This window comes from Phocoena phocoena, chromosome 1 (genome assembly GCF_963924675.1).
Source record: "Phocoena phocoena chromosome 1, mPhoPho1.1, whole genome shotgun sequence".
Classification (NCBI taxonomy): Eukaryota; Metazoa; Chordata; class Mammalia; order Artiodactyla; family Phocoenidae; genus Phocoena; species Phocoena phocoena.
Window position 1 is genome coordinate 96,912,611 of NC_089219.1, and position 10,600 is coordinate 96,923,210.

The window sequence follows — 10,600 nt, forward strand, 5'->3', positions numbered from 1 at the left end:
AGAGGGAAGCAGCGTTCCTGCTGGGCCCATAGAGGAGGCTGAGGGCTGAGTGCACCCTGGCCAGCAGCCCAGGAAGCCTGAGCATGTAATTGAAAGATGTATCTTCTTGGGGTTGCTTCTGGGGACAAGAGCTCCCGGTGTTGTCCTCGTCCTGTGACCTCTGTCTGGGCACAGACCTGCTGTCTGGCTCTGATCTGTCCCTTTAGGCAGGGTGGGCAGATCCATTTCAGCTGGTTCTGAGCACGAAGAGGATGGACTCCCCTTCTCTCCTCCAGGCCTCCTCATAGCCACCCCACAGGGTGATGGACATGCCTCCCATCCCCATGCATCTTTGCTGTTGGTAAAGCATAGACGCATCCATTCTGCCAGGATATCTACACAGAGCCACCCAGCTATAGTCAGCGGTAAGCTGAGCCTCAGATATAACTCTGCTGAGTGTTGTACACCGTGTTCATCCCTTCTCCACCCTGACTACCCTGCTGGGAGGACCACGGGCTGTGGGGTTTGAGGCGGGGAGTGCAAGAGAAGAGTCCCGTCCCCCAGCACTAGACAGTGTTTTTGAGGAATCCAAGTGGTCTTGGAACACTTTGGCCTTTGAAGTGAGACCATGAGGGGTCGAGTCATCATGGCCTCAGCAGCCCCAAACCATCCCACAGGCCCAGAGCCACCTGCCAGGAGGAAGTGAGGCAGGTAAACGTACCCATTTGGGAAAAGGGACCAGCTTCTGGGGACACCAAGGGGAGGGTGGACAGAACAGGACAGAGGGGAAAGGTCAAGGGCTAGGAGCCTGGGCACCAGGGCAGTGGGGAGAATGTTTAAGGGGATGAACCGGGGGGCTGACCACATGGCCCTGTCTTTCCTCTTCTCTGTGGCTGGTCAGGACCTGGGTGGGGCGGGCATGTGCTTTCTGGGCCTGGTGGCCTGGGCGTGGAAGCTGAGCGTGGCCATGAGTGGCGTAGGGAGAACAGTTAGGAGGTGTCAGTCAGGGCGGGGTGTCCCCACACTTCGTGGAAGAAGTCTATGATGTGTGCCCTGAGCAGCTGGGACCAGCGGGGCAGCCTTCCTGGCCTGGGTCAGACGGCTCATCTTCCCCTAAGCAGGAGCAACCAGTTTGGCTGGAGAGCTGGGCAGGTGCCAAGGGCAGATGTGACTGGTGCAAGTGCCGTTGACGAGGCTGCCGTTCTTGAGGATGAGTCAGTTGCCTGCACCCTGTGCCAGCGCCGGCAGCTTCCTGGGATTGCGACGAGGATTCAGGGAAGGGTGGGGGTGAGGGAGAGGAGCTGGGAGGCCCTGGGGGAGGCTGTGGCTTGAGAGGCCCTAGCCCAGCCTTGGTTCCATCTCTGCTTGAACCCAGAAGGCCCAGGTTCGGGAGCCTCTTTCTGCACAGTGGCTGGGCAGCCCAGGTTAACCCCTCCAGTGCCAACTTTGTCATGCCCTGCCCCCTCCCCTGGGCCCTAGCCTCCAGGGGTACCCAGAGGCAGGACTGGGAGGTCAAGCTTTCATTTCCTTTCTCTCTCAGGTCAGCATAGCACTGGCTTCCGGCTCTCCCAGCCTGAGAGTCCTGGGGCCACTCTTGATCTTGACGCCACGTCCAGGAGCCAGCGCCCTCCTCCAGACCTGCCTTTTCCAGTAGGCTCCACCTCTGTCAGGTGGCTCCGCAAAGAGAATAAATAACCAACCAGGATCAGCTGACCTTCCCAGGAAGGTAGCTGAAGGCTTGGGCTCTGTCAGAGGAATGGAGTCTAACGGTAGGACCCAGGGGTGGGAGAGTGGGGAGCATGACCGTGCAGGTAGGGGCTGTCTGAGGCTCTGACACCCAGGAGGTCTGGACAGCAGGCTGGGGAAGCCTTCTCATGGGGCTCCATGGAGCTATCTTCTGAGGGTCCCACAGGGGAGTGGGCTGGCTCTGTAGAGCGGAGGGCTGGGGTGTTGGCCTTGGGCTTGAGGGTGGGAGGGCAGGAGGACTGCTGGTGCCATTGTCTTTATTAAACACGGGGCCCCAAAGGTCAGAGTGAGCCCCTGGTTCAGGCTTGGCTGCCCCCTGGCTCCATCTAAGGGTGGGAGGGAGGTCTGAGGGACCTCTATTGGGGCTCCCCCTTTCCTCTCTGGGGGTGGGGGTACAGGGACAGGGGTGAGGGGGAGGGTGGCTTTAGGGAGATTCCATGGACAGTGGAAAAAAAGGGCTGAGGTAGGAAAGATGACTGACTGCGTGAGCTGTCCCTTCCCTGAGTAAAGCAACCAGGAGTGGGTGGAGCCGAGGGGTTGCTGAGTAGAGTCCTCACAGGAGAGGGCCAGAAACGAGGAGGACATGTGACCCTCGGGTGACTCAAGGGCCAGTGAAGTCACTCTTTCTCGTGGCCTCAGCTTCTCCATTCTCTCAGGATGACAGGGTGCCCTCCTGATGCAAGTTCCTTCTTACTGACACAAGACCAGTCACCCTGGACAGCCAACCTTCCTTCCTTCCCTCCTTCCTTCCTTCTCTCCCACCTTCCTTCCTTCCATAAACTGCCACTGAGGAGAATGGGGAGCAGTGCCCCTTTGCTGGAGGTGGAGGGCGCAGGTACATAGGTGTTTGATTCTCATGTGGTGGGTCGACATCATAACCTGCAGAGGTCCAGGGGCAGAGAGATGTGGCGGCCCTGAGAGAGGGGTTGGCTCTGCTCGGTCACGATGGGGAGGGCTTCACAGAGGAGGTGACTTTTCTTAAAGAAAGGGTAGTGGGACTTCCTGGTAGTCCAGTGGTTAAGACTTCGCTTTCAATGCAGGGGGTGCGGGTTGAATCCCTGGTCGGGGAGCTAAATTCCCACATGCCTCAGGGCCAAAAAACCAAAGCATTAAAAAAACAGAACCAATATTGTTGCAAATTCGATAAAGACTTTAAAAATGGCCCACATCCAAAAAAAAAAAAAAAATCTTAAAAAAGAAAGAAAGGATAGGGACTGGCTTCAAGGAGAAAATGGAAAGGACCTTCTAGGCAAAAGGCAGGGACCTACCAGGACGGCAGTAACTAAAGGAGGCACAGGGAGGGAATACCTGCAGCGTGATGAATGCCAGGATGTAAATAAGTAGGGGTGACTCTCTTAGACGGGGAAGAAATCACCAACCCATCATCTGGACTCTTCATCGGGTGAAGAGAGAGGATGTTGGTCTAATGTAAAGAGTGTGGGGCCCGGAATGTGACAGGCCTGAGTTCCAGTTCAGGTTTTACCACTTAGCTGCCCAGGTTGGGCTGGGCAGTTAACATCCCTGAGCCTCAGTTTCCTCATCTGTACAATGGGATCATGGTGGCGCTGGGGTTTCTGTAAAGATCAGCTGTGACAGTGCTTTGCAAGCTGTCAGTAGCTCTGCAAACTCGAGGCCCTCTTGAGATAGCACCTCAGCAGTAGCCCACTTCTGCATTGACATTTTGGGGTGCCATTTCCTGGGGAACGGCCACAGAGGGTTGCTCTCACCCAGGCAGGCTAGTGTTTTTGACTTTCACCATACTTTCCGTGGGGTCACTTTTTGGGGGATCAGCCGCTGCCTGCCCAGGGTCTCAGGGGCCTGCTGTGGAGAGCTTGGAGGCAAGGGGACGGGAAGCCTGAATCTAGAACCGGAGGATGTTCTAGTGTTACTTCTGGTCTTCCGGCCATGAGTGCTGGGACAATGAGGCATGAGAGGGTAGGGCCAGTGTACCCACAGCGGGACAGGGACCCTGTGGCAATGGGGCACCAGGTGAGTGAAACCAGGAGCGGGTTAGAGACATAGTGGAACCATGAGGATGTGGAGGAAAGGATAGAGTGAGAAACAGATGAGAGACGCAGGCAGAGCGCCTCTTGCTCCTCCCCTACCCCACCCCTTAGTCTCAGCATCCTCAGCTTTGGGGCTGCCTCTGAGGGGAAGGAAGGAAAGGGCCTGTTTAGCTCGAGTGCCTGTTGATGCCTCTTCTCATGCCGCCTGCCCCATGCTGTGCTATGGTAGCCAGTTCAGTTCCCTCTGACCCCCAGTTTCACCCTGCCTCAACCTGGGCAGTATCCCTGGTGGTCTGTGACTCGGCAGTTCTTTGCCATGGGTGGGGCCCCAGCTGGCTACTGAGTTCAGATCCCCCCAGGGCTGAGGCACTGCCCAGAGCCAGGCGATCCTCAGCCCCAGGCCTGGCTCCTGCACCCTCTCTAAGCCCCTCATCTGTTCCGGTGGCCCTTGAGGCCCCTCTGTCAGCCACGCAGTGGTGCCAGGACAGGGTCGTGCCCAGTGACTCAGCCTGGCCCTCTTCCTTGCACTGAGTAGGTGCTGTAAATGTTTGTTGCATGGAATTCTTGCCTCTGGTTGGGATTTTCCACAGAAGCCACATAGCCGTTCCCAGCTCTGCCGTGGGCCTGACCCGTTTCTGCGTCTGCCTGCACACATGCCATGCCTTCTCTTCCCTACCACACCCTGTCCCTCCTCAGACACCCCTGCAGATTGCTCCCCCAAACCTCCGTCTCGCAGAGGTCCTCTCCTTCCCCACCAGCCCCAGCCTCCCCTCGATGTCCTGGGAGCGCTGGAGGCTGCACCTGCAGGTGCCTGGTGGTCTCTGCCTTCCGTTCCTTCGTTGTTTGTCTTTCCTCCCTGCATGCCTCGGTGGTGTGACAGAGGAGAACAGGCCCTGGCACAGAATCTATCGTGGAGTTTTGTGTGTGCCCGTGTGTGATAGAAGGGCAGAGGGCCAGCGTCGGGCTGAGACGTGAGACCAAGACTTTGGTGTGGGGAGAAAAAGGTTCCTTCATAGGCCGGGTGACCACACATCCTGGTTGCCCAGGGCAGGTCTGGCTCAGGCCTGCTGCCCTGGACTAATTATTTAATAGCACCGTAGGTTCTACAGTCACCCTAATCAGAGGGGCTGCCGTGGAATCAGGGCATGGGAACTGAGCCCCTGTCATGCCTCCAGGGCCCAGCAGGTTCACACATCTCCCCTCTTGAAGACCATACTGAGCCTTCAGGCTCACCACCCAGGGGAGCACCACTCTCCTGACTGAACCAGGGTTTCAAGACGGAGGCACATTCACCAGGCGCACAGTAACAGGACAGGCCATGGTTCAACGGCAGTGTGAATTGCAAGGGGATGTGTGACAAGTGTATGAGCCTCAAAGGAGGTCAGGTAAGAAAGGAAGAGAGCTTTGCAAGCCCTGAAGTTCCATATTCATAATAACGGGTACTTAACTATATCACTAAGCCACACCATGACAGGGAGCGTATCATTATCTCCATCTTATAGATGCAGAACTGAGGCACAGAGAGGTTAAGTGACTTACCAGAGGTCACACAGCTAGTAAGCCAGGCTTCAAACACCAGAGCCATGTTTTTATCCACTATGTTACAGTACCTCACATCCGATGCTTCAGTAATATCTACCACAGGGATTTTGTGAAGGCAAAATAAGGCAAAATGTGTGTTTGCTTTTAAACTAGAAACACTTTTACGCACATTAATGAATTGTAAAGTATTTCGGAAATAGCTAACTTGTGACAAACTATGGAGATACAGTAGAACATAAAAGTATATGCAAACTTCTCCCAAATTCATTGTCTCAAAACTAACCGTAAAGTAAGATTATGAATTTTTGCCTTTCTTTCCCTCCTTTTCAGATGAATCAATTATACTAGAATTGCTTTGATGGTCAGTTTTAGTCATTTACTTTTATGATCAGTATCACCATCAACGCCGGTCGACTCTTATTCTAAAGTGTCTCTTAGCTGGAGCCCCCCTTCCCGTTTTCTAGGGTGTCATCCACCACAGAGCCATCTTCACATCATAGCTAACTTACTACAAGAGCTTCCTAGCCAGCACTCTGCTTCTGGTTATTCTTGTCTCACATCCACCCTTCCCACAGCTGCTTGAAAATTCAGCATGGATTTTACCATTCCCCAGAAGGGCCTACGTTATAGCCAGTGAGATAAGGCAGAACATAGAAATAGAAAGTAGGATAATGAAAAGAGAACTGGCCAGTTTTTCATTATTTACTGATGATACAATTGCAGACCTAGAAAACCTGAGAGAATTCACTGAAAGGCAAATATTTTAGGTGGCTAAAGACTAACAGTTGACACTTTTGTAGAACATGCCCTGTACCAGGCCCCATTCTAAGTGCCCTACATGCATTGCCTGGGAGCAGGGGACCAGTATCCTCGTTTTGTTGACAAGGAAACCAAGACAGGGAAGTTCAGTGGTTTGCCCCAAACTCAGGTGGTTTGGTCCCTGGGTCTCCTTTCTCTGCCATTAACAGCTTTCCTATGTACCAGCAATTACTTCATATAAGACGTATTAGGAGGGCAAGGTATAGACATAATAGCCATCAGAGGTGCTGGCGTCTCCCACTTCGGTGCCTCACTTTGTCACCTGTGTCCCATAGCAGCTGTGTTTGTGCCCAGAGTCTCACACAGCCTCTCACAAGATAGTCATCAGCTTCTGGCCCTTATGCCACTACCACCAGGGCCCCCAGGGAGCAAAAGGACAGGAAAACTGCCATAGCCATTCATCAGCATTGTCCCTTCCTTAGTGAGAACACATTTGTCTACAGCAGCCTTGTTTGTAAAGTTGCAACTCTGCCTTCAATAGACACAGTCAGAATCTTCTTGAAATCATAGTTCCATTTCAAGAGAGGCCCTTAGGTAGTTAACCGGCCCATCTGGGGAGTTCCTCTGGAACAAAAAGAGAGCGTGCCCTAAATGAGTACTGCAGCCTCCACTTCTTATCAGAAAGCAATGCTTTGCAGCTATGCTGGCCGGGCCCCTGAGAGCAGCAGTGGTGGCCTCCGAATGTCTCAGGATCCCAGGGGGGTGTCGCTGGCACCATCTTAGTTTGCTAGTAGAGTGCATGTATTATGGTTTCCCTCACCCATTTGGGAATTTCCCCAGGGCTGAGACGATATCTCCTCCCCACTCTAATCATTTCTACAGCACCAGACAACACTCTGAAAAGTACAGGATGCTAATTGGCCGCTTGACTAAACTATGGCCCATGACGCTCCCTCTGGAAGATGTGGGAGGAAACAATATTTATCGAGCACCTTTTATGCATACCCAGTGTGGTAGGTACTGTCACATGTCATCTGATTTAATCTCCATGGTAACCTTCTGCAGTAAGTGTCGTCAGAGTCACTATAGATGTGAGGAAACTGAGGTTCAAAGGGGTCGGAGAAATTTGAGTAAATAGCATGGCTGAGGATTGAATGCCAGCCTGTTGGCTGCAAAGCCCCCGGTCTTCCCATTGTGTTACGATACCTCCGGAGTAAGACCCTTTCTTTGCAGTCTTGCTGAGGAGATGTAAAGTTGGAGGAGGTGTGAGTTAAACATCTCCTCAAAAATATCAGCAAGGCAGCCATGGTGGGACACTCACCCTCAGGGTGAGAAAATTCCAAGGCAGTGGGACTCTGGGAGGGGGTGTAGGAGGAGGGGGCGGGGCAGGACTTCTAAGGACTAGTGACTTCCTCTGGGATGTCACCAGCGGCAGTAGCAGGAGGGTGGTGGAAGCCCCATAAAATGGCGCTTGTGCAGAATGCCCCCTGGGTGGTGTGAGCCCCGCGACGCCTGCCCCCGGCCTGCCAGCTCTCAGCTCCTCTGCTCTGAGCCTGTCTGCGGGATGCGACGGCCCCACTGGGAGACTTGGACCAGTGGCTTTCCCAGGCCAGGGTCTTTGCCGCTCCTAAGGCTGAACCCACAGCTTCTCTACCCGGGGCCAAGTTAAATGCCAGGATGCTGATAGCATAAACAGGAAGGAGGGAGTTTGGATTTAGGAGAGGCTGGGCCTGAGGGTCAGCCTGTCCTCCAGGACGAGGGGGAGATGGTAGGGGCTCTCTGTCTCTGCCTGCTCCTCTCGCATTCCAGCTGGCTCTCTGGTTCTTATGCAGTTCCCTGTGGCTTTTTCAAGGGTGTGGGTTTGGCGGGGGCGGGACTGGGTGAGAAAAGAGGGACTTGCTGTGGCAATGGACGCAGGAACTTGTGGAGGACAGGGCCGAATCACCATGACAGCATATACTGAGTTCCTTCCATGTGGCAAGAGTGGCGCTGAGCACTTCACGTAAATACATCATTTCTCGGAACCCTCACAGCCTCCTAAGAGCTAGCTGCTCTTACTATCCCCATTGTATTGATGGGGAGGCCAAGACTTAGCAGAGACTGGAGCCGGATCTGTCTGCCTCCTGAGCCCGTGACCTTGCCCACTACGGTGCAGGGGCTCTGTGGTGAGGTGTTCTGAGGAGAGAAAACAAGAGAGCCTGGGAAACTCAGGCAGGGCAGGCCGGCCCAGAGTCTTGACCACTGTAGTCCTGGGTTCCCCATTCCTTTGGCCCCTCATCTCACCACTCCTGTCTGCACTCTTCTCCAGCAGGTCTGTCTCTTTTAGGTACCTTCCTGCTGTGCTCTTAGCCCCAGTAAAACCTGTTCTCTGCAAGGGGCCTGATGGTTCACCAGTGACTCAGAAGGCAGCTGAGGTGCTCTGGGAGAAGCATCATGTATGGAAGATCTGGCTCTGAGTCCTTCCTGGGCCATTTGCGAAACAGAGGAAGATAACTTGGGAGAAAGAGCCTAGAAAATGGCTTGACATAAAGTAGGTGCCCATTAAAATGTTCATCTGTAAAAGCAGAGATGATAACCCAACCTCACAGTCTGTGATAAGTTTGGATGGCTATTCTGTATGTGAAATCTCTTAGGAAACTATAAAGTTATTTAATTGTAAGAGTATTAGTATGATCTCAGGAATGTGTGTTTTATGAGAGCAAAGCCTTGAGCCAAGGGATGAGGCCTTGACTGGCTGGGGAGTTTTCCTGGGTACAGAAAGTCCCCACTGCTTCTCTTGGAACACACCGAAAATCCCACAACTTGTCTCTGGCTGTCTTCTGTGAGGCTGGAAGCCAGGCTGAGCTGGTAAAAGACTCTTACAAGGAACCCCAAGGCTGGATCCCTCAGAGCTTCAGAGAATTTCCCAAGGAGCAGAAAGTCCTGTTTTCAAAGGGTGTAACTTAGGTTTAGGTAGCAGGAGGTTGTCCCCAGAGAGAGGCTCACTGTGATTGCACCAGGAGCTCCCGGCAGTACCGCCACATCTCTGCAAACTGGCTCCGGTAGACCAAAGGACAGACAGACAGACAGACAGACAGGAGTGCAATGGGAGGGCCGTAGGTTGTATACTGCTCATGGAAGGCACAGCTCTTTGGACTCCCCTCAATTTCTACCAGGCACTTTATTCCCAGCTAACCCTCCTGCTGGCACTAAGAACTAGCTATTTTCCTGTTGAAAGCACTCAAGTGTCAAGGGTTGACGTCGCTCACCCAAGTCGCACAGCTCTGAAGAGGTAGAGTAAGGATTTAAATCCTGATTTGTCAATCCGGCACCCAAGTTCTGTCTGCTAAATGGTGTAGCCTCCAAGTAGCATCATCTTTAATTTTATTTTAGATTATGGTATAAAAACACATGACATAAAATTTACCATTTTTTTTTTTTCGAGGTACGCAGGCCTCTCACTGTTGTGGCCTCTCCCGTTGCGGAGCACAGACTCCAGACGCGCAGGCTCAGCGGCCACGGCTCACGGGCCCAGCCACTCTGCGGCATGTGGGATCTTCCCGGACCGGGGCACGAACCCGTGTCCCCTGCATAGGCAGGTGGACTCTCAACCACTGCGCCACCAGGGAAGCCCAAATTTACCGTTTTAATCTTTAAGTATACAGTTCAGTAGTATTAAGTGTTGTGCAATAGACCTTTAGAACTTTTTCATATTGCAAAACTGAGACTCTGTATCCATTGACTAACAGGTCCCCATTTTCCCCTCCCCTCGGCCCCTGGCCGTCATCATTCTACTTTCTATCTCTATGAGTTTGAGTACTTTAGATATGTCATGTTAAGTGGAACCAGACAGTATTTGCCATTTTGTGACTGGTTTATTTCATTTAGCAGCATGTCTTCAAGTTTCATCCGTATTGTAGCATGTGCCAGGATTTCCTTTTTTTTTTTTTTAAAGGCGGAATAACATTCCACTGTATGTCTATATCACGTTTTCTAACCCTTCTATCCTTCAGTGGACACTTGGGTAGCTTCTGCCACTTGGCTATTGTGAATAATGCTGCAATGAACATGGGTGAACAGCAGCATCTGTTGAAGCAAAGATATTTGCATGGGCACACATGTACACGTAGACGTGAACACATACACAAATGAGTGGTGTGTAACATGCCTCCACCGAGGCATAACCTGCCTTTGGTAATACCGCAGAGCCAACCAACTCTTTTAAGCTATCACATTTTCGTGGAATAAAGTCAAGTTTTAAAAAACTCTTATCAAATTAATAGAGCATTAAAATACAACAGAAATAGTCTTTCAGAAAATTTTTTGAAATGTTTCACTGAGTTCAAAACAGTGGATCTATTTTAGTAATTAAATTGGTTTGGGACTTAAGCCCTTTTTTATTAGTTTCGTATTTTGAAGCTGCCAGTCAGATTTTCTCAGGGCTCAGGCAGTGGCACTTGGCCATGAGGTATATTTGGAAGGACAATGTCCCTCTTCAAGGATGGCCTGTGCCGTTTTACATGAATATGGATGTCAGGAAGGGATTCAAACAATAAGAAGTACAAATACATTTTATTATCTCAGTCCTG